The sequence below is a fragment of the Babylonia areolata genome, chromosome 14, assembly GCF_041734735.1.
Source record: "Babylonia areolata isolate BAREFJ2019XMU chromosome 14, ASM4173473v1, whole genome shotgun sequence".
Classification (NCBI taxonomy): Eukaryota; Metazoa; Mollusca; class Gastropoda; order Neogastropoda; family Buccinidae; genus Babylonia; species Babylonia areolata.
In genome coordinates, this window is record NC_134889.1 from 21,629,327 (window position 1) to 21,654,326 (window position 25,000).

The 25,000-nt window shown below is 41.8% G+C and overlaps 1 long non-coding RNA gene across 1 annotated transcript in view; it reads left to right on the top strand.

Moving 5' to 3' along the window:
* The first annotated feature begins 22,112 nt into the window (after window positions 1-22,112).
* Window positions 22,113-25,000, top strand: part of LOC143289538 (uncharacterized) — a 3,429-nt gene continuing 541 nt past the window's right edge. Inside the window, exons 1-3 of the long non-coding RNA XR_013056257.1 lie at window positions 22,113-23,096; window positions 23,761-23,917; window positions 24,522-25,000. The exon at window positions 24,522-25,000 is cut by the window's right edge and continues 541 nt beyond it. This is a non-coding gene — a long non-coding RNA (uncharacterized LOC143289538). The remainder of the gene's footprint in view (window positions 23,097-23,760; window positions 23,918-24,521) is intronic.

The following is a 25,000-nucleotide window of genomic DNA, read 5'->3' on the forward strand; positions in this document are numbered from 1 at the left end:
TGTTTGTTGTTAGTAATGGTGATCGAAAGTTGATATGTCCTTTCTGAATCCGGCCTGTGCAATAGACATGATTCTATTTTTATCACAATAATAATAAGTTAGCCCCATCAGTATAATTTTCTCCATTGTTTTTGCCGATGTGCGATGTTAAGGATACAGGTCTATAACTCAGCGGGTCTGATTGAGGTTTAGCTGATTTCAGTACGGGAGTAATGCTAGCTTTTTTCCCATATACAAGATGTTATACCTGTTTCCCAACTTTTCGCAAAAAGCGTACGAAGGAGCTTGCACCATTCTTTAGGAAGATGACTGATCATGGTAAACACATCAAAGTACGCATTCCATTACTTCAGGCAACTCTTAATTAGTTAAACATGTACGTATGTGGACATGCCCGACATGAATAGATTCAATGTGGATGGAAAAATGCCCATGTCACTACGTCCTCAAATGCCTCCTCTATGAAGAATGGTGTAATGAATTATGCAGACAAATGGTAAAAAAAAAAACAACAATCGAACAAAGGGAAATAATTCAAGGTTAAAACTGAGTACGGTGTGGATACATATGTGAGTTGAAAGAACCTATGTTCTAAAATTCATTTCGTTTTTCAGAAGGAAGGTGGCAGAATGGTTACGACGCTCATCTGCCAATACAGTCCTTAAGGGTGTAGGTTCGAATCCCGATCTCGCCCTTTCTCCCAAGTTTGACAGGAAAATCAAATTTAGCATCTAGTCATTCGGATGAGGCGATAAACCGAGGTCCCGTGTACAGCACGCAAATTATGTAGAAGAAATCCACTCTGATAGATACACGAATATATCTGCAGGCACTCATGGCCTGACTAAGGACGTTTGGTTATGCTGCTGGTTAGACATTTGCCAAGCAGATGTGGTGTAGCGTATATGAATTTGTCCGAACGCAGTGACGCATCCTCATAAAACTGAAAACTGTCTTCGCCTCGATCTCCCTACCTCCTGTCCACGTCTGTCTTGGTCCACACACTTTCCTTTTCCCTCTGGGGTTTCACGCTCAAGCTTGTCTGGTAACATTGGTTGGGGCTTTCGCGCAGGTGCGTTCAATCCAGCTGCATTTTCTTTCCTGATTTCTTTGCCGATGGGATTCATGTTTGTTTTTATTCCAACATTTTTGGCCTTTTCCAGCCGCATAATATCCCTAAATGAGTCTCAGACATCTGTTGAAGGTGTAGAATAATATTCTGCATATTATGTACATTTTCAACTTGTGTCCGTCTCCAAGTCGCTGCAGTTAATCTATGTTAGTGTACTACTTTCTACTCACGCTGTCAAAAGCTTACTGGAAGTCTATAATGTTGTATGGTGAGGGGATGGGGTAGGTGGATGTCATTACGTTGGCTGTTCACTGATGATGCACAGAGTGGCAATGTGAATTGCGTAGGTTGTTCTTGTAAGAAGACAGTTGACCTTCGCAAAATCCTTCATCTAAAACATTCCAAGCATGATTCTGGTCAAGAACGTGATGGAGAAAGAACGTAAAGTCATACTTTCTCAATTGCATGTTAAGACATAATCATCTCCTATCTTTTGGATTGATGAGTTATCCCATTCCCCATTCTTCAGGCAGTTCTTCTTCTTCTTCTTCTTCTTCTTCTTCTTCTTCTTCTTCTTCTCTTCCGCTATTCTCTGCAATATCATTTCGGTCGATGTCTGTGCCTGCTTTTAGTGTTTCTGTTGGTGTCCCTTGGCCTGCTGGCTTGCCACATGTAGGAGCTCCACAGGGTAAGCTCAGTCAGGATGTCCTCATATTCAGGGGCCCATGTTAATATCTGATCAACCTCGTTAGAGATAAGTCTACCTATGTTTGTTTGCTTTTCTTTTCTTTTCTTTTCCTGTTTGAGATGGGTTGCTGGTGTTACATCTGGGAGCTCCACAGGTGAGGTCAGGATGTCTTCAAATTTGTTGGCCCATTTTACTCTCTGACAAACATGTTCTGACTTTAGAGTCAACCTTTGTTTTCTATGTTCCTGCATTGCACACACACACGCACACACACGCACACACACACACACACACACACACACACACACACACACACACATATATATATATATATATATATATATATATATAGCCATAAGGAGGTCCCTGTGGTTGCGTTTGTGGGGTGTTTGTGGGGTGGTGAGGACAATGATAGAGGACTCTCTCTCTCTCTCTCTCTCTCTCTCTCTCTCTCTCTCTGTGTCAGTGTCTGCCTTCTCTCCGCCTGTCCGTCTGTCTCTCCCTCTCCCTCTTTCTCCCCCCTCTCTCTCCCCCCTCTCTCTTTGTCTCTCCATCCTCTCTCTCCCTCCCTCCCTCTCTCTGTCTCTCTGCGTGCGTGCGTGCGTGTTGGTGTGTGTGTTGCATTTTGACATACCAGTAAACGCCCTTGACGAAGACCAGTGGTCGAAACCGGTCGGGCATGTGAGAAACTGTTCTGTTGTTTTCCTTTTTTTTCTATTGTTATATATATATATATATATATATATATATATATATATATATATATATATATATATATATATATATATATGTGTGTGTGTGTGTGTGTGTGTGTGTGTGTGTGCGTGCGTGCGTGCGTGCGTGCGTGCGTGCGTGCGTGCGTGCGTGCGTGTGTGTGTGTGTGTGTGTGTGTGTGAAAACGGAGGAGGAGGATACAAAATGGAAGAACTAGGAAAAAGAATCGAGAAAAAAATGAAGAATAAACTGATAGATCAATTGATAATTAACTGAATATGCAGATTGATTAACTTTGATGGAGTAAGTGAATAAACAGATACATAAGTAAGTAGATACATATTATATCGACGGACCAGGCGGATGAGGATGACCAACGAGGGAGACAAGGGGGGGAGCTCTTATCCTTGGCTGGAAGTCCTCCTAGGAGACGGAGCTCTGAAGAAAAAACCTGCACCTGCTGAGGCCGTCCTACACGTGGCAGTATCTGCACTTGTGGGACTGTGAGCGTCGGTAGGCGAGAGAGTGGGGAAGGAACTGTACTGTTGTGAAACATGGACGACGTATCGCTGTCACATTCCACAACTTGAGCAGTTTCACCAGAGATGCCTACGAAGGATCCTAGTCATAAAGTGGCAAGACAGGGTCTCCAACCTCCAGGTCCTAGAGAGGAGCGGCCTGCCCAGCATCGAAAGCCTGCTGATCCAGTGCCAGCTTCGCTGGACAGGACACATTGTCCGCATGACAGACAGCAGGATCCCGATGATCCTTTTGTATGCCCAGCTGAAGGAAGGCCACCGTGAACTTGGGAGACCCTGCAAGCGCTTCAAGGACACCTTGATGACAAACCTCAAAGCCTGTGACATAGACATCGCTTCCTGGGAAACTGTCGCCCTCGACCGCTCTCACTGGAGGATACTGTGCTCTAGTGGCATATAGACTTTTGAAAAAAAGAGAACGCTGGCCATTAAGGAGTGAGCGAAAGAAGCAGGTCTCAACTTCTGGAGACGTTTGCCCTTGCAACACCTGTGGGAAGTGCTGTGCATCCAGAATCGGCCTCGTCTCCCATATGAGGACACACACCGACAGATAAACCTGCCTGCTTACTCATCCGTCGGACCGACGGGAGACTCCATCAACTGCTAATTAGCTGCATTATGCATCTGATGAGAAAGAAAGTCCTACCAGTCAAGTCAGCTCAATGATTGACAGTGACTGAACCTAGAATTTGAAGGAAAAAAAAGGAAGAAAAAAAACAAAACAAAAAACAGAACATTCCGGACAGGATCAATAAATTGTGTCTGCAGCCTTCACTCAACGAGAGGAAGTAACAGAGGAGAAACAACTTCCAAAAAGAGAAATCACCCACTGCGTTGCCCTGGTTCCCGCTATGCGGTTATCCACTCCAGTGGAGTGTTGGCCTGGAGGTAACGCTTCCGCTTAGGAAGCGAGAGAATCTGGGCGCCAGTATTTTCTCTCCCTCCCCTAAACCTTGAGTGGTGGTCTGGGCGCTAATCATTCGGATGAGACGATGTACCGAGGTCCCGTGTCCAGTATGCATTTAGCGCACGTAAAACAACCCATGGCAACAAATGGGTTGTCCCTGGGAAAATTAGGTAAAAAAATCTACTTCCATAGGAAAACAAAGAAAATGACAGGGATAAAAAAAAAAAAATGGGTGGCGCTGTCAGTGTAGCGACACTCTCTGCTGTGACAAAAGGAGTTATACAATACAATACAATACAATACGACACAATACAATACATACAAAACGTTGCACTATAAACCATAAGAGACTGAACTAATTAAAACAAGAATAACCAGATGAAAAATAACAGAACGAAATGAACTGTACCCACAGTTCCAACCGTTCCACGTGTCTTCTACAGTCTGAACACCTTGCTTCCCTGGCAAGGGAGTAGAGTAGTAGTAGTAGTATCCTCTCATTCTCTTTGTTTATTTGTTTACTTAATTACTTTTAATCATTATTTTCTTCTTTTTTTTTATTTTTTTTTATTACCCATGAGGTGTCAACCCATAAGTACTGATCCATATACACTATATTACCTCTCCTCGTGGATAAAAACAACAGATGACGGTCATTCCCATACACCCACGTACTGATCAGGCCATGTCCCGTGCAGTTACATAACTAATACTGAAACAGATTATGTCAAGTGCTTTTCTTCTGTTTCTTTTTCATTTTCTGCAAACGTTTCAAACATCTTCTGTCTCACTCACTGGGTGCTAATTCTAACTAACATTGAAACAGACATAAAAGTAGTACGCCACAAATGGATATGCACTTGTAAATTGTTTCGGAGTCAAAGCAGGTGACTGGTTTACAAGTACAAAACAGTCATGTGAAATGCATCAACAATTTTACAAATTTAAATATTTCTTCTTCCAGATCATACTGAGTTGAACAGATTTTTTTGCTTTTGTAGAAATACAATGTTCTTGAGACGTTCTGGTTTTGATAAAATAAAGATAATTGTCACATATATCACGGTGTTTCAATTCACATCCTGACGTCACATCTTCTTGACACTATGCTGAACACTTCTCTAAGGTCTGCAGACATCACCTTCATGAATACGTCATCAATACATACTGACTTGCAGACTGATGTGCACAATGGGTCAGTTCAAGAGGGATGTCTGGAAATCAGATTCAGTGAGATGGAGTTTTTACCGTGGGATAACCCAGACAATATAGTGTCTTTAGAAGTGGAAACATATACACGGAAAGTCAGATTTTTTATCATGCAGGTTTTGTTTCTCCTTGGTGGGCCTGGTAACATCATCAACATGGTGGTGTTCTTCAAACAAGGCCTCAGAGATCGTGTCAACCTGTTGCTGTTTTCGCTGTCTCTGGCTGATGGAATCTATGTCGTCATGTATGTGTTGGTTTGTAGTGAGGAGTTTTACGTGCAGTTTGATGAAGAAACAAAGGCTGGTCCTGTGCTGATGTTCGCGGTCAACAACCATCTGATCACCGTCTTCGGCACTGGTTTTGTTTCCATTGTCCTGTCCGCCATCATAGCCTGTGAGAGATGCTACTGTGTCCTCAGACCTCTCAAGTACCAGACCTTTCTGAGAACCAGGACAACGGCTGTCATCATCGTTTCAGTTTATGCTATCGTACTGAGTCTCAAGATTTATAACCGTACAGAAATACAATTTCACGTGTGTTTATGACCTCGACACTCATACAGTATCAATCATACTAAGCCACAGTGATTTTACATTCGCCACAAGTATCTTGTTGATTGCGTGGAAACCATTTTCATGGCAGGAAAATTCATTGGTTTTGCAACAATAGTGACAGCAACAGCAATAACCACATCGAAACTCCGACAAGTTGTGATGTGGCGTGCTCAAACAACGTCAACGTTGTCTTCAAAGGAAGTAGCGCTCACTAAAATACTCATTGGTACTTCTGTACTTCTCATCGTTTGTATTTCCCCTTCTTGTGTTTTCCGCTTGGCCTGCCTGTTTCTGCCAGAACTGAACACGGGACGACGAAATCAGAATCTGTATTTGACCTGCTTGTGGATTGCTGAACTCTTCTTACTCACTAACTCCAGCTTGAACATTTTCATATATTATGCAATGGGATCTCGCTATAGAGAAATATTCTGGGCATTGCTAAGGAAGAAAACGAAAATAAGGGAAAATAAGACGTGAAAGAAGGCAGATGCCTGGCCAGCAGCATAACCCAAGCGCTCAGTCAGGTCTTGAGTGCGTGCAGACATAAATATTTGTGTACCTGTCGGATTGGATTTCTTCTATAAACGTCTGCCAAGGGGAAAACACCTATGTTGCCATGTATTCTTTTTCAGTGCGCCACGTGTGTGCTGCACACGGGACTTGGGTTTATCGTCTCATCTCCCGAATGACCACACGCTGGGAGAAAGGGCGAGACCAGGATTCGAACCCAGACCCTCAAGGACACTGCACTGGCGGATAAACGTCTTAACCATTCTGTCGCCTTCCTCCTGCCACACAACACCAAGGTGAAATACGTGAAGCACACAACACAGCAAGGCTCAACACTGCTGGACTGCACACAAATGCGACATCACACTGCATAGAAATACTACCTCACACTGCACAGAAGTACTACATCACTCTGTGCAGAAATACTACATCACACTGCATAGACATATTACATCACACTGCACAGAAATACTACATCACACTGCACTGCGCGGAATTACTACATCACTCTGCACACAAATACTACATCATACTGCACAAAAATATTACATCACGCTGCACAGATATACTACATCACTCTGCACAGAAATACTACATCACACTGTATAGAAATGCGACATTACACTGCATAGAAATAATACATCACACTGTACAAAAATACTACATCACTCTGCACAGAAATACTACATTAATCTGTACAGAAATACTGCATCACTCTGCACAGAAATACTACATTAATCTGCACAGAAATACAACATCACTCTGCACAGAAATACTACATTAATCTGTACAGAAATACAACATCACTCTGCAGAGAAATACTACATTAATCTGCACAGAAATGCGACATCACACTCCAAAGAAATATTACATCACACTGCACAGAAATACTACATTACACTGTTTAAAAATACTACATCACACTGCATAGAAATACTACATCACTCTGCACAGAAATGCGACATTACACTGTACAGAAATACTACATCACACTGCACAGAAATACCCCCCACCCCCTCCCACCTACCGAGTGGAGGAATAGCAACCTGCTTGGCACAGGTGATAAACGGCGCAACAGCCGAGTGGTTAAAACGTTGGACTTGCAATCTGAAGGTTCTGGTTCGAATCTTAGAAACGGCGCTTGATGGGTAAACGGTGTGGATTTTTCCGATCTCCCAACACATGTGCAGACCTGCTCGTGACTGAATCCCCTTCGAGTGTAAACGCATGGATAAGATCAAATACGCACGTTGGGGATCCTGTCATCCATGTCAGCGTTCGGTGGGTTATGGAAACAATAACTTGTCCTGCATGCACACCACAGAAAACGAAGTATGGCTGCCTATATGGCGGAGGAAATCAACAAAATGGTCATACACGTAAACACGTTGCATGCCTACTATGTGAGTGTGTATGTGTGTGCGACTTACTTATGGAGTCTCTCGTCGGTCCGACGAATGAGTAGGCAGACAGGCTTATCTGTCGGTGTGTGTCCTCATATGGGAGACGAGGCCGATTCTGGATGCACAGCACTTCCCACAAGTGTTGCAAGGGAAAACGTCTCCAGAAGTTGAGCCCTGCTTCTTTCGCCCACTCCTTAATGGCCAGCATTCTCTTGTTTTCAACGTCTTTATGCCACTAGAGCACATCATCCTCCAGCGACAGCGGTCAAGGGCTTCAGTTTCCCAGGAAGCGATGTCTATGTCACAGGTTTTGAGGTTTGTCTTCAAGGTGTCCTTGAAGCGCTTGCAGGGTCTTCCACGTTCACGGTGGCCTCCCTTCATCTTCGGGATCTTGCTGTCTGCCATGTGTCCTGTCCAGCGTAGCTGGCACTGGATCAGCAGGCTTTCGATGCTGGGCAGGCCGCTCCTCTCTAGGACCTGGAGGTTGGAGACCCTGTCTTGCCACTTTATGCCGAGGATCTTTCGTAGGCATCTCTGGTGAAACTGCTCAAGTTGTTGAATGTGACGGCGATACGTCGTCCATGTTTCACAGCAGTACAACAAGGTGGTCAGCACAACAGCTTTGTGGGTTTCCATCTTGGTGTTGAGCCTGATGCCTTTGTTGTTCCACAGCCTGTTGTTGAGTCTGCCAAAGGCGGAGCTGGCCTTGGCGATGCGCAGCGTCACTTCTGCATCAAGAGCTCCGTTGCTGCATAGGGTGCGACTAGAATCTGGTTAAATGGCACGGGAAACAAATGATGAGCGCCCAGAAGCAGCTGTCAGTCGGCTCTAAACAGGTAGGCTTCCTGTTGTGCAAATGACTCCGTCTTTGTAAAGCGCTTAGAGCTTGGTCTCTGACCAAGTAAAGGCGCTATATAAACATCCATACCACCATCATCATCATAAAAATACAAAAAAGAAAGAAAAAAAAAGAACAAAAAATCCAAGGCATTTCAACAGCAAATAATAAAGAACAGTAAAATGTTAGTGTTCAAAAGGACACAGTTCCATGGCAGTGCTATTTAACCTTTCCTACCAGCCAGTACTGTACAAGAGTGTGTGGAACAACAAACACCTGAAGAAAGACACAAAGATCAGCGTGTACAGAGCTGTTGTACTGCCCACCCTGTTGTATGGCTCCGAAACCTGGGTCACCTACCGGCACCACATACGACTGCTTGATCGCTTTCACCAGCGCTGCCTTCGCACCATCCTCAGCATCCACTGGAGTGACTACATCACAAATGTCGAGGTTCTGGAGCAGGCAAAGACTATCAGCATCGAGGCAGTGCTGCTAAAGACCCAGCTACGTTGGGCAGGGCACGTGTCCAGGATGGAGGACCACCGCCTGCCCAAGATCGCGCTGTATGGCGAACTGTCCACTGGCCACCGTGACAGAGGAGCACCCAAGAAGAGATACAAAGACTCCTTGAAGAAAGCTCTCGGTGCCTGTCACATTGACCATCGCCAGTGGTCCGCAGTAGCCGCTGATCGAGAGACCTGGCGACGCACCATCCACCAAACTGTCTCCTCCTTCAAAAACAACCGCAGGGCCAGCCTTGAGGACAAACGCAGAAGGAGGAAGAACCACGACGCTGCAGCCGGGAACCCAGACCAGACTTTCCCTTGCAACCGCTGCGGCCGACTCTGCTTTTCCCGCATTGGCCTTGTCAGCCATGAGCGTGCCTGCATCAGACGTGGACAACGCCCTTCCTAGATCTTTGTCAGCGAAGCCAAGCCATGATGACCAGCCAGCACACAGGAAAAATGAAAGTTGTAGAAGAAACTTAAATTCCCAGTCCGTTCATATGTTATACACTTCATTTGACATGTGCACAAAACAACAGCAGCGTTAACTGTGTTAATTCTGAAGCATTTTATAGCAGTCTCCATGTTATGGGCTTAGGTCCTCATAAATCTGCAGACATGTCCATCCGATATAGGAAGTCTGCAGGTTCCAGCAGTCACCGTCTAACTATATCTTGACTGACGCTTCTCTAACTGAAACTGCTGCCGTTTATATTGCAAATACAGACCAAAGGCTCTCCCGTTCGTTCGTACTTTAGTTTAGCGTCTTTTCACTATCAGTGATATTAGAAGCTCTCCAGTCTATTCTTCACTATTTGTAATGCAGTCTGGGACTTCCTCAACCTTTGATGGGAGATTGTTTCATATTTGCTCTTTCTTGGCTCCATTTCATCTATCTTCTTTTACCATAACCAGGCTCACTTTAACATATACACAAAATAAATGTGAATATGAAATCATGATACCCCAGACTGTCCACTAGTTAATTATCAACAGCAAACAAGAGCACACTATAAAATTATCGCCCCCATTAAATCACATCCTTGAATTATTTCCTGCTTGAGGATAGGAGAGGTAGACAAAAATCTTGTTACATTTATAAACATCAGGTTGGCCCAACGATGGCCTCACAATTACTTTCAAAATATCAAATCGCGTGGCTTTGTGTGGGAAACAATTGTGAAATCATCACAGAAGACTCTGAATATTTTTAAAACCAGTCTCCTTCATTTCTGTGAGTGTTAGGGTGGGGGAGGTGGTAGGTGCTCGGTGGATAAACTTCATTTTTCTGACTAATACCGCTTATTTGCACGAATTATACAATGTATTTTGAACGAAAGTTCTTGAAATCAGTATTTATTGTATTCTGAAGCAGAGGAACATGGCATACGTAAATCTTACCCACAAAAACCACACAATTTTGCGATTCAAAAGCGATTCCTGGCGAAATAGCATCATGGGGGTAGGGGAAGCAACTCTATTAGTGTGACTTTCCAAAGGGTCAAATATTCATTCAATCGTACTGAAATGATTCCCAGCAGACCCTGCAGGTCTCTCTGTAAGAATGATTTCGGAAAGAGTGATAATTGAGTGACAAAATCAAACGACAGGACAATTTTACGTTAATTCATCAAAGATTTGATAGTAGGCCAATACAAGTCTTCATTGTGAAGGAATGAATGAAGATATTTCAATTCTGTTCGCATAGAAAGGGCCCCATTATAAAGGAAAATGAATAATATGTGGTGGTTTCCTTTATATGAATATGATTTATGAGGGTTTGAAGTTGAGCTTGTCTTAATTTCATTGGCCGGGGCTCAAGAGGATACCCTTGTGCCAAGGGCAGTAATTCTGAGCGAGCCCTTTCTTTTTTTTATCTTGGGAACATGTAAAAATGAATTCAGCAGGCCCCGAAGAACATTTTAAGACTAGTCTACATTATTCCTGGGGTGGTGGGGGTGGGGGGGAGGCGTGGGGGAGGAGGGGGCGTGGGGGGTGGGGGTGGGGAGGGGGCATGGGGAGCGCCCGGTAAACCCTTCGGTCTTGCGGACTACAATGCTGCCCGTCCGACTCTCAGAATCCCACATTTCTCCTCACCTCCGCACTCTACATTGGCTCCCCATTGAAGCAAGAATTGAATACCCGAGTTGCGTGTCTCTGCTATTGTGCTTTCCAATCCGCAGGACCTACTTATCTTTATGACCTTATCAGTGTTTACATTCCCGCAAGAAATCTCCGCTCTTCCTCTGACTGCTGCTTTTGAAACTTCCTCATGTCAATACAAGAACCTATGGTGAACGCTCTTTCTTCTTTGCTGCTCCTCACATCTAGCACAACCTTCCTCGTCATTTCCGTGCATCTGATTCTATCTCTGCTTTTCGCTCATCACTAAAAACTAATCGTTTTTAAAACCTAACTATAAGCACTCTCAGCTTCCTTGTTCACAAACAGTACCCATGTCAGCTCACTTTCGATGTATGAAGAGTGGGAAAGGGAGAGTAGAGGGGTTTTGAGAAAGTGGTCATAAATGATTTATGTAACTTGGAATATTTTTCTCTCACGCAAAGCGCCCTGATCTCTTAGGGAGAAAGGGCGCTATATAAAGGTACAGTATTATTATCTTATTATTATTATTATTATGAAATAGAATTAAGCATAGCAATGAATGCAGCCTCCATCCTTACTTCAGGTCGGCAAGGTCGGATATGAAGTCAGACATTTTATTTCTCAAGCGAACACATCACTGAATTCGTTGTTCATACCATGAAAAATGCGAAGCATTTTCAAAGACCTTTCCGCTTTTTTTTTTAGATTGACCAGACTTGTTCTATGAACGGAGTCAAAAGCCTTGGTGTAGTCAATGATTAAAACGTGTATTTCACCGTTTCTGTCTCAATGTGGGCTTTAAATAATGATACGTACAAGCTTAATCAAAGGCGCAGATAGTGTGTGTGTGTGTGTATGTGTGGGTGTGTGCATGCGTGCGTGCGTGTGTGTGTGTGAGTGTGTGTGTGTGTGTGTGTGTGTGTGTGTGTGTGTGTGTGTGTGTGTGTAATAGAGACAGACAGACAGACAAACAGACAGACATACAGACGGAGATAGAGAGTGTGTGTGCAGTAAACGTGAATGATATGATATGATTACATGAATTACGCAGTTTTATAAGTGCAACGAAAGATGATCTTTTTCCCATCAAGACACAGTACTCTACTAAAGGAAAGGCAAGCTTGCATGAAGGTAGTGAACGTTATATCTGTGAGATGTGTGGCATGACGTAACATGTTGTCCTTGTGTAAACTGAACTCCGAACCCATTGTGTCTCAGCCGTTGCCTGAAAACATCCCCATAGTTGGTGGAAGATCTCGTCTGGCCTCACACCACACTCCCCTTCTAGTTGTGTTGGTGAGATCTAAAACAAACAAAAAAACAAGACGGGACATGTCAGCTTGGTAACACCTTGTCTGAAAACAGTCATGGAGTGAGGCATTCTGATCAAACGATGCAGTGGTCATGTGTGTCCTGCACTTTGCACGTATCAAACAACCCATGATAATGAGAGAGATGTTCTTAGAGAAATGATGAATTAAGAAACTAAACTGCTTGTTAATAAACCAGCACTACACACACGCCTGACAAAGCCAAAGCATGTGATCAATGCTGTCTTTAACAGTACCTCAAAAGTTGTTGCTGCCTTTATCTAATAATCCTATTTCCTTCAAAATCAATTTGTCACTATGCACACGTGGAGATTTCTCATTTGATACCATTTCGTTTTTATGTCGGAAATTCTATGTTGATATTGAAAACAATTATTCCCACACGGTTTTAATATCACCTTATCGTCTTTCTTTTAAAAAAAATAAATAAAATAGAAAATAAAATAAATCAGCATTTCTGTACAACATTACTCTCGATGAGGGAGTCACAGTAAGATTTAAATCTTTTGAAACAAATAGATAGGTAGATGAATAGATAAAATAACATTAAATTAAAGCATAACAATGAAGACAGCCTACAACTTTACTTCAGTTCGGCAAGGTCTGACAAGTACTCGGACAATTTATTTCCCGAGTGAACGCATCACTGAATTTGTTGTTCATACCTTGGGGAAAAAAACCAAAAAAAAACACACACACAAAGAAACAAAAAAAACAACAAAAAAACGAAGCATTATTTTCCTAGGAAGAGAATGCATTTACTTCTAGGTCTATCATTTTTAATTCTGCACTGTGGCCTAATGATCATCCCTGATATTTTGATAGTAACTTTTTTTAAGTAAACACACACACACACACACACACACACACACACACACACACACACACACACACATTAACAAACACATGCGGAATTGAACATGGACAGACCTATGAGCACAGATATACGTATACACGCAGACTGATTGCAACTTTCCATATTCACAAATACCCCCTCCCTCTGCTCCATCACACACACACACACACACACACACACACACACACACACACACACACACACACACACACACATGAACTCAAACATAAACATAAACACACTCATAAACACGCGCACGCTCAATGTTTAATTAAAAGTGTGTATTCAGGAACACACACACACACACACACACACACACACACACACACACACACACACACACACTTATATAATTCTTTCAACGATTAGCAGCATGACTTGCCGGAAGCTGCTGATGTTGATTATCATAATTGCATAAGAAAGACATAAAAAAAAATTTAAATAAAAAAAGAAAGAATAGAAGAATATAAATGTTCAGTATACCCATGAAAATTCAGAAATGGAAACAGTGGTCTTTCCTGTGATTACCCAGATTCCTCGGTTAAATGAGGACTTTGGTAAGGTATTACATTCAGATCTACATCATTTGGTACTTGTCTCAACTACCTTAGTTCGTTGAAAGGATGCTGTTTTTCTTCTTCTTCTTCTGCTCCTCCTCCTCCTCCTCCTCCTTCTTCTTCTTCTTCTTCTTCTTCTTCTTCTTCTTCTTCTTCTTCTTCTTCTGCTTTAGCTTCTTCTTCTTCTGCTTCTTCTGCTTCTTCTTCTCAGTGAAATGTCAATGGGGTGGCCCACAGAACTGTTCACCAGATTCTTCCAGGTCTGTTAGTTATGCGTCAAATGGTTTTCTTGTCTATTCTTCAATGCTGTCAGTCCATCAGTTTTTCTGCCTCCCCCTCAGTCTCCCTCCCCCAACAGAAAGAAAAGAAAGAAAAACAACAACAACAACAAAACCTAACAAGCAACAACAGATGGGCCTGTCTGAAATACAATTTAATATAGTCGATGCAAAGAATACCATTTTGGATTGACTCTCTTCATTGTCCGTTGTCTGTGTGCGTGCGTGCGTGTGTGTGTGTGTGTCTGTTTTTCTGTGTGTGTGTGTGTGTGTGTGTGTGTGTGTGTGTGTGTGTGTGTGTGTGTGTGTGTGTGTGTGTGTGTGTGAGTGGTAAACTTTTAACACTGCCATTTTCTCGGAAAATACTTTGTCTGCCAATACCAAAATTGGCTTAAACATAGCATGAAAAAAGATCTTCAGAGTCATACCAATAACAGATTGTAAGTTTCTCGAATTAAGCCGCATTTTCGAATCATTTACGGTTTATTTCGTTGAGATAGGTTCCGAAATCCGAAAATTCAAAAAACCGCTTACCACAGTGTTTGGCCGTCTAGAAGGCAGGTTGTGTTCGAAGACGACATGACCTGGTGTTTTTTGTTTACAATTAAAAGGAAAGAAAGACAAATTCTGGACAGAACACTTACACTGATAATAACTACATCATCAACGTGTTTACTGAATGCATATAGATATTCTAAAGTGGACACTGAATTAACTGGAATGAACATAAAAAATATTGAATCCATCGTTTCTTTCAGCCTGTTGTAGACTGGTTTTTGCAGATCTAGAGATCTACCATGTGTTGCGATGTGCTTGAAGGAGATGGCAACGTCTCCTATACCACGGAAATAAAAGAATAATAGAGATATGATAAAACACACACAAAAAACATGATGTAAACGGTGTTATTACGTCAACTGCAGTCACATCTGTTTATCACAGGAAGAAGAAAACGTCAACATTGTTGTAAGTTTTGAATTTAGTCATTTGACGTCAAAATTAATGTGCAGCAGCCTTAGGGATTTGTCTGCTTGCTTCAGAACCGAAGAATATGCGTGGTTCAGTCCTGCTCCAGTGCCTTAGAAAAAAAAAAGGATACCATGTCTTGTGGGGAAGTGGTTAACATCACGGATTAACGGATTGACAATGGAAAGGAAGAGAATGGATTGAGTCCTATCAGAGGTGGGTATTTTTGGCATGCCCAGTGTATTGTGTGCTCATGAGGGAAGACAGGGACCACACAATCCACACATCCATCCCATAGATTTAATATGCGTCTTTGGGAGAGTTGTTCAACTTTTCTGACCTACACTACAGTTTTTTTGTTTGTTTGTTTTGTTGTTATTGTTGTTTTTTTGGTTTTTTTTAAATCTCTCAGGCCTGTTGAAGTTGGGAATATAATATGAATAATAGTGAAGAGAACTGCCTTGTCCCAAACCCAAACTGATATTCGTCAGCAGGAATGTAACGATCCTTAACATATTTTATGTCGAGGCTCGTGGCATTCGTTTGTGTGTGTTTCATCTCTCTCTCTCTCTCTCTCTCTCTCTCTTTCCTCCCTCCACGTCCCCTTTCCCTCTTTCTCACACTCTTTCTCCCCCTTTCCCCCCCCCCTCTCTTTCGTTCTCTTTATTGTTCAGTTCAACGCTAAACTTTTGCACGTGCATCTCTTGAGATATGTGTGTGGCGTGTTCCACTTGTTGAGCCTCTTAAACTCAGGAGGTGGATTCAAGTATGGAGACAAAGATTTTGCTTTGCTTTAGGAGGCAAGCTCTCTGAAGAGACAGATAGCCGAGCCAGTGAGTGAGTTGTTAGGTGCCCTCTGTTAGCTGTGGGGTGTTTTCATTGTCATCCCCCTGCTGCCTCGATGTTGGTCTGTGTGGTCTGTCTTCTTCACCCCGGGTGCAGTGGTGTGCCTGTTTACCTGGTGACAGGTGAGGGAAAAGCTGTGTAATTTGTTTTTTGTTATGTTAAATCAGTGACGCTGCTTGTGAATTGTGTTGGCATCAAGGGGACGTAAGTATCAGGAGCTAGTAAGATTTGGGGGAAGTGTTTTATCTGAGACAGTTATCAGATTTGTTTATTGTAATATGTTGTTATTTTGTAATGTATTAATTTCGAATCCTCGTTTCATATTTATTTTATTTGTAACAGAAATTTGCTTCGTTTTGATTCGATTTCCCTACAGCATTCTTTTCTTGTCTCATGTGGGCTTACTGTGAATTGTTTCCTTTGTTTAAAAACAGTGGGATGAATATAATGAGTCACTATAAAAGGGGTAACTTTTCTGCACTATATCTGTGGGATAACTCTTCAAGGATACAGGAAACGATAACATTTGGTCTTTTTACTTCTCAGATTAATGGCTTTTGAGTGATAGTGGCTGTTTATGATTGGATATCTAATTGGTTCCCTACAGCGTGCAGTGTGTACAGCTTAAGGAAGGCATGAGAGAAACACCTTATCTGAACATACTGAAATACATATTCATGAGGTGTAGGCTGTCATAGTCTACAGACAGAAGGGAGTAGTTGTTGCATATTTTCCTCTGGGTTTTCCCTTCTTCTCCAACTGGACTTCGAGTTCAAGTCATCCTTGCATTTGATATTTGCTTAAATACTACAAAACTACTCTAAAGACTAGCTTAGATCGTGGTGATTAACAACATATTCATATATTCAGCGTATTCGACGTTGTGTTACTCCACATCATATTCATTTTTGTTTAGAGTTGTTTGTTGTGTCTTCTTTCACATTGCTGACCCACAATCAGTGAATTATGACCTTCCTGAATACCGGGACCACCAAAGACTCAGCACCTCTGCTCCTACAGCGAAAGAAACCTCGGTGATTAAGAAGTCGAGGGCAGAGTGCTCCTCTCTTTCACGCAAAAAAACAAGAAAAAAAAAGGGATACTAATGTGTCACTTAGCATGGTGTCTCTGCCGGACTGACAGCCAGTCAATATATCACCTACTGCAGTCCTGCCCCCTCCATGAGGTGCTCAGGAAGAGGTACTGGCCTGATCCAACTGTGGAGGACCTGCAGCGTACAGCTGCCTTCATCGCAGACTGGGGTGTCCCTTTGACAAACGAGAAGAAGAAGAAGCATACTACCACTCTCCCTCTCCTGACATTTCGACAGGGCCATTTGGCTAATTTCATGAGCATATCTTGTCGAATTTTCCAGGAAAAAAAATCAAATAAGTGAACAATGATCGATAGTTAGATGTGTGTTCATATTTAATATGGAGTTCCAAACTATGGAAATTTGTGAGAGAAGCAAAAGGACGCTATCAGCAAGAATATAGGAAGTTGTGAGAGAAAGAGTAAACTATAGTTCTAGTTCACAAAGACACGTGCCTAATTCAGTCTGTAAGAAGACATATTTGAGTGCAACTGTTTGGGCACACATGTATGTATGTTAAAATGTATGTATGCATGGTGTGTGTGTGTGTGTTTAGTCACATTTTGGTGTGTGTGTGTGTAACAGTAATGTGTTATGTAAACAAAAGTGTTTTTGTGAAGCACCTAGAGCAGATTTCTGGATAGTGTGCTATATTAGTATTAATTACTATTTTCATTATTTCTTAAGAATGATGTGGACCCCTAAAGAAATATGTCTATTTCTCTTATTATTAACATATTTCGAGAGCTCGAGATCCAGTTTTCTATAGAGAAAAAAAGCCAAAATAAAACAGGCAAGCAAGGGGGAAAAAAATCACCAAGCCAGTGAGTAATCACGTATATCATCTATGAACATTTCGGCGCTTAACGAAAACAGCACGAAAGAAAAGGTGTTATTGGCTGCATTCTCTTTTGAAATTAACATACACAAATGTTGATGGATGAGAGGGGGGGGGGGGGGGGGGGGGTAGTGGGGGGGGGGGGGGGACAGGGGGTGTTGCATGGTCTTTGGTCACACGGACATGATTTGTAACAGTGAGAAATGACGTCGACCTTCACGTCATGATTTCTCGATTTGTCACAGTTGTCATGATTTGTGTCATTGTGACACTTCATGTCGGCATGTCACATGTTTGTGGTCACTGCTGCCTGAGTTGTCACACTCACTTTGTGAACGTTCAGTCAGCTGTGTTCAGTAACATGAGGGTGGGCTCATCGTGCTTCCAGAAAGGGTCTGTGAAACATTATTTCAGCCATGTCATAACCAGACAGAGACTGAGAGCACGAGGGAGCAATTGAGAGACAGACAGACAAACAGATACCCCACTCCCCACCCCCCTCCACACACACACACACACACACACACACACACACACACACGCTCAAACGTCCGTCCGTATCGCATGACACTTATAAGTTGTTTTTAGTTTGGTCCTTCGTTAATATTTCTTTCCTTGTTTCTGTGTTTGTTTGTTTTTTTCTTGCTCGTTTCGTATGACTTCTTCTGGCAGTGACTCTGATCGACAGAGCTCGTCTTTGAAAATGAAACGTAGAGGGCTGTGTTGATTATGAAACTCACAAGCCATGCACTGCAGTGAATTATTGATATTTCTTTTGCTGTCTCGTGGTGAGTCGTTCCTATTCTCTCTGGTTACTTGAAAACACACACACACACACACACACACACACACACACACACACACACACACACACAGAAAAAAAAAAAAAAAAACACAAACACACACATACACAAACCTCCCCAAAACACTTACATTATTTCATTTAATCACGATGTGTCAAAAATGTTTGACACAGAAGAAAGAAAGAAACAGGCTCACAAGGAAACGAGCAAAACAATAAACAACAGCAACAATGTTGGGGAAAAGACACAAACAGGACGGGCATACAGGGGGAACAGCCAGAAACAGGACAGGCATACTTTGGAAGAACTAAATAGTAAACAGGGAGAAAAGCCAGAAACATACTGACAGTAGACATGGCACTTTCTCCATAAAACAAAAAAAGTTTAAAAGGAAACAATGTATCTGTAATAGCAACAAAAACGAATTAAATGGCAAATACAAGTAATGGACAAAGATAAGAGAGTACACACGTGCATATACACAACACACAAGCCTTAAAAGATGGTATGTGGAGACAGGCATCCGTCAGTTATGCTGTCGCTGGTGACTGATGGAGCCTCGACTAGGGTTAGGCAGGCCGGCCAATTCGGGAGTGACAGTCCCTCCCACACTGCGCACAGGTGAAGTCTGACGCTGGTCTGTCTGGCTGGCTGGCGTTAGGCCTTTCTTTTCAGCCACTTTGCCTCGGAACGGTACACAAGTATCTCTTCAAACTTGGACAGGCCTTCTTCACCGTCTGCCTCCCAGCCGATCATCCTGAGGCTTAGCTTCCTGCGTGTCTGTAAAACACAGTTGGGGTCTGCCTGTGGGACGGTATCCCTGTACCAGTTTTCCGTGAAGGAGATCCTTGGAGATCGTCCATTCACGCTGTGTGACTGAACCAGCGTCTGTGTTTCAGCAGGGTGTACATGTTGGGGATTCCGACTCTTCCCAGGACGGAGCTTTTTACCTGTCAGGTGATGTTCAGGATGTGTCAGAGGCAGCGCATGTGGAATGCTCTCAGCTTTCGTTCCTGTCAGGTGTGCAGGGTCCATGACTCACTGCCGTACAGCAGGGTGCTGATGATGCAGGCCAGGTAGACCTGGATCTTGGTGTGCTTCAGCAGCTTCCTGTTTGTCCATCCTCTCTTTGTCAGACTGGACATGGTGGTAACTGCCTTGTCCGACATCTCTTTGTTAGACTAGACATGGTGGTTTTGCCACTCCACTTGTTTAGGTCGGTTTCAAGAAAAAAAGGAGTCTGAGGTCGTCAAACACAGGCACACAAAGTAGTGGTAGTAGTCGCAGTAGTAGAAGCTGGAACATCTTCACTAGACCGCAAAGACTGAATGAAAGGAGGAAAAGCTGTCAAAGATCAATGAATACAGACAGAATGAAGAAAGATCTATACATTATATAGAATTGCGACAAGAGCAGCAATGGCAGCAGCATCAACAATATTAATAACATCATCATTAACAACGATGACAACGACGATGACAACAACAGAATCAACAACAATGACAACAAATTAAGTCATAATCAGCTGCATAACATAGAGTACGTCGAGTACGTGATAACGATTAAAGATATTTGAAAGACCCGGATAAAATAAAAGAATCAGCTGTGTTCCTGGTCTTAACCCATGACAGAAACGATTAGACGGATGAAGGGAAAACAGTAATGATCCACTATGTTGATTCCCGTCAGATTACTGACCATGACCAAAGAAGGAAACAAAAATCGTAGTCTGTACGCGATACAAACACATTGTGCACCAGAGACGAGATGAGAAGGCGATGAGTTTTGACCCGTGGGATTGACTTCTTCCGTCGAAACGAGTCGCTTCGTTGTCTCATTCTGTGTACACATACATGTTCTGTTTTTTGTGTTGTTTGTCGATGCTTTTTGTTTGTTTGTTATGGTGTTGCTTTCAATGCCAATTAACAATGGTAGACAATGTCTTTCTGCTGTCAGGCTACCTTGATGTCAACAGCCGTTTGACGTTTACATACACAATCTTTGGACGAGAGCTATTCATAACAGACCATGCTTTTTGTTTGTTTGTATATTTTTGTTTATTTGCTAACACAGTGCTTCCTATCGAGGTTGAAATAACTAATGATTTGGCTGACTACGTGAAGTGTCTTTATGTCTTCTTTTATTTCTAGCTGACAGTCACGGTATGCTTTATTTGGTCTCATCTTATCCCAGCTCCTACGTGAAATTATAATGATACCAACTGAAACTGGCTGTGCGTTGTTGGTATCTGCTATGGCCACTAACACTGCTTTGTCTTGTGTGATTTAGCACTGACTATTATATACGTCGATTGTGTAGAAAAGTTCAATCTTGGCTTTCTTTTCACTATACGTCTTCTAATTCATCTGACTTTCAGGCGTAACACATAGAAGCGGATATATTACAACTTCCTCAAGGAATGATTACACTTAGATTGTCTCTGGCTTAAGCAGTCTTCCAAAATATAAGTTCAAGCTGAGCGTCGTTGTTTGTTTGTTTTGTTTTGTTTTTGTTTGTTTTTTGTTTGTTTGTTTGTTCGTTTTTTGTTTTGTTTTTTGCTTGCCATGTGTTCATTTAAAAGTAAACTCAATGTGTTATCACACGTGTATTGGGACAGCTGAAAGACCTGACATTCGTTGTTTATTTTCGTCTTTCTGTATTTTGTTGTTATGTTGTTGCTTCCAATGCCAATTGACAATGGTAGACAATGACTTTCTGCTGTCAGGCTACCTTGATGTCAACAGCCGTTTGGCGTTTACATTCACAATCTTTGGACAAGAGCTATTCATAATAGACCAACAAGAGTTGACATACATATGAAAACATTTAATTCCATAGACATCCCACATCAGTCCTTGTTGCCATGCTGAACACTTCTCTACCGTTCATGGACACCACCACCCACAACACACCGTCAGTGCACACTGACCTGCAAAATGACACCCGGAATGAGTCAGTTCCAGAGGGATGTATCGAAATCAGATTCAGTGAGATGGAGTTCGTGCCTTGGGATAATCCTGACAATATTGTGAGTTTACAGGTGGAAACATATACACGGCTAATCAGATTTTTTATAATGCAAATCTTGTTTCTCATTGGTGTGCCTGGTAACATTATCAACATGGTGGTGTTCTCCAAACAGGGCCTTAGAGATCGCGTCAACCTGTTACTCTTTTCTATGTCTCTGGCTGATGGAGTCTTTATTGCCTCGCATGTTTTGCTGTTTAGTGAAGAGTTTTATGTGCAGTATGACAAAGGGACAATTGCTGGTCCAGTTCTGAAGTTTGTGGTCAACAACCAGCTTATCACAGTCCTTAGTTCTTCTATCATTTCCTTTGTCCTGTCAGTTATCATAGCCTGTGAGAGATGCTACTGTGTGCTCAAACCACTAAAATACCAGACTCTTTTGCGCACGAGAACAATGGCTTTCATCATCGTTTCAGTTTCCGCTGTTGTTTTCAGTATCAAATACATAGCAGCACACAGATATGTGACCCTCCATCACGGAATGAGTCGCTTTGTCCCTGACCAACTTTCCCGCTAGCGGCGATTTTAGGCGGGTGGGGGTCAGGTTGTCGATTTTCAGATTTTGACTTCATAGTAAACTTTAGGCTTTCTTTTATCTCATATTGAAGTATCTAGGCATAACTGTGTCTTCTTTTGCCTTAAAAGTGTGCTTAAAATGCCTAACCCGTCATTCTGATCGCCTATGACTTCGCGAAATCGATCAACTTTGACAAGCTTGCCCTCCCTCATCTCTTGGAATCGACCGGTCGAATCATACATTGTTTTGAAGGTCAAGTCCATCTCTTTCAATCTATGTCCTTCTCATTGGTTGATTTTTTAACAACGAGCGAATCGTCGCTTTCAAAATAAGGATACACTACGTAAACAATGCGTCACTATGAAGGAAAATCCCCTCTGTCATTGGCCGAGAGAGGCCACGTGACGAAACCAGCCATTCAGCACGCTAGCTCAAATAAACATGGTCGCAGGGTTCGGAAGCACGTTTTCAAGAGTGACTTGGCGATTTCCTGACAAGATACACTTGCGTTGCACACATTTTGCCATTCAGTGAAGAAGACGACATTTGTGAGTTTCTAACCCAGTACTTCATTGATGGAACTGACCGTTCTAACTAGGCTGATGGTCATGAAATCGATCTCAGTGAACACGAAGGCAACGCTGATTTCGAAAGCAGACGACGCAGGGTTGTCGTTCACCTTTCATCAACAATAATATTAATTTTGATGTTGATGACGAATCAACATTTGCACTAGATACAGAAAGGTTGGAAGCCTTCGCCTGTAATTGCCGAAATCACTTGCACCAGGTGCCATCAGTGTTGTGACTGACATGGAAACAAGTGAAACTGACTTGCTGCACTGAAGTGACAGAACTGTGTTTCTCACAGCTCACACAAGGAATATGCAAGCAAAGTGACTGGGGGACTGGATATAGCTGAAGTGTCTGAAGGTAAGCATTCTTATTTTACCCACATTGACAAATACTGAAATGTAATGATGATATAATCAATTGATAATAATTTATTTAACAATGATTGACTCAAGACTGATTTATTGTCTTACATTGGAACAGAAATTCACTGTTTGACATGTGGAATAAAAATGATTAAAAGAATAAAGTGAATCTGAGGAAATTAACAGAATGTAAATTAAAAGATCACACACACACACACACACAATGTGTGACACAGTGTGTATACATGTCACTCACTCACACACACACACACACACACACACACACACACACACACACACACACACACACACACACACACACACAATGTGTGTCACACAGTGAGTCACATACTCACACAATATCACACACACACACACACACACACACACACACACACACACACTGTCCCTTCACAGTTTAACCATTATATGTAACTGAGCATGGGGAGGTACAGGGGCATGACATGAACAGTTTTCAGTTTCACAGAATTTGCTTCAATGGATATTTTATGTGAATGTGTGTCAGGTTGGTGTGTGTGTGTGTGTGTGTGTGTGTGTGTGTGTGTTTCTGTGTCTGTGTTGTTTTGAGGTAAATAAATATAGAGTTGTGTCAACAGTAAATACTAACAGTATTACTAATAGTTCAATTTCTTTTTCAGCCCTGAAAGATATGATGGTACTTTATATGCCTGCCTGTACACCAATGAATAATTCTGAGATCACTGCTGGCAAGTCATGTCATCAGAAGGAGAGGCAACACCACCACACTAACTACACTGTCAACTAAAGAACTGTCTGCTGGTGAACTATCTATGAGTGAGTGAGTCAACTGTTAATGTACTATGATTTATAGTATAAATTTACCATGAAGTGTGCAAACTTAGTTTCTTTTTACAAACTTTGTCTAGATGTACATGTATGGAATTGTAAACTTTTGCACAGACATTTACATAAATGATATAAGTGTGCATGTGCTTGACATGCCACTATGCATAAAGTAACTTAATGGATTGCAGCATGTCATGCACATACACACTGATATGCACACTGATACTCATAGTGATACAGCATTAATAATCACTATTTCATACTTTTATTATCAGTAAACTGCTTTGTCTGATTATATTATGATTTATATATATATATATATATATATATATATATATATATATATATATATATATATAAGTGTATTCTTTTTTATTTTCTGATAAAATACATAGAACTAGAAGTAAAGCATTTTGTAAAGTCCTGTGTAAAGAATGAAAGCTGTGATGTAAATGTACAAAACTGAAATTACTGTTGATATTTAATCTAACATTATTAGCATTAATGAATAAACTTTAGAACATATAGAAAATAATTCAAAACAAAGGAAATGAAAAGAGATAAAGAAGTATTACATAACAAACTGTTTCAGGATAAACCATGCATTTTTGGAACATACTGACACCACCAGTAGAGAAAAAAGAGTGGAGGAAGAAGGTTCAACATCAACACCATCCACCCTGATGACACTATGTACCACAAGAATTGATTACCTGTGCAACATATCTGCACTTTTTTTTTTCTTTCTTTTTTTTTTTTTTTTTTTTTTTTTAGCAGATTGAGTGTTTGTTTGATGAGGTTGTGTGTCTTTATTGTGTGAAGTATGGGTTTGACAAGTAGGTTTTCTTTGCAGATGAAGTGTTTGAAGTGTTCATTTGGATTATGAAGTCTATTTCATTTGATGCTATGCTGGGATAAAACACACATGAACTTGTACCTTTTGTATGAGCAGTTTTGTTGTGTGGATCTTTTTTGTTATTTTGTTGTGCTTGTTGTATAGATTATGGTAATATCACAAGCACACTAAGCCAGTGAGCACATTGAATTACAACAATTACATGATTCGGCATC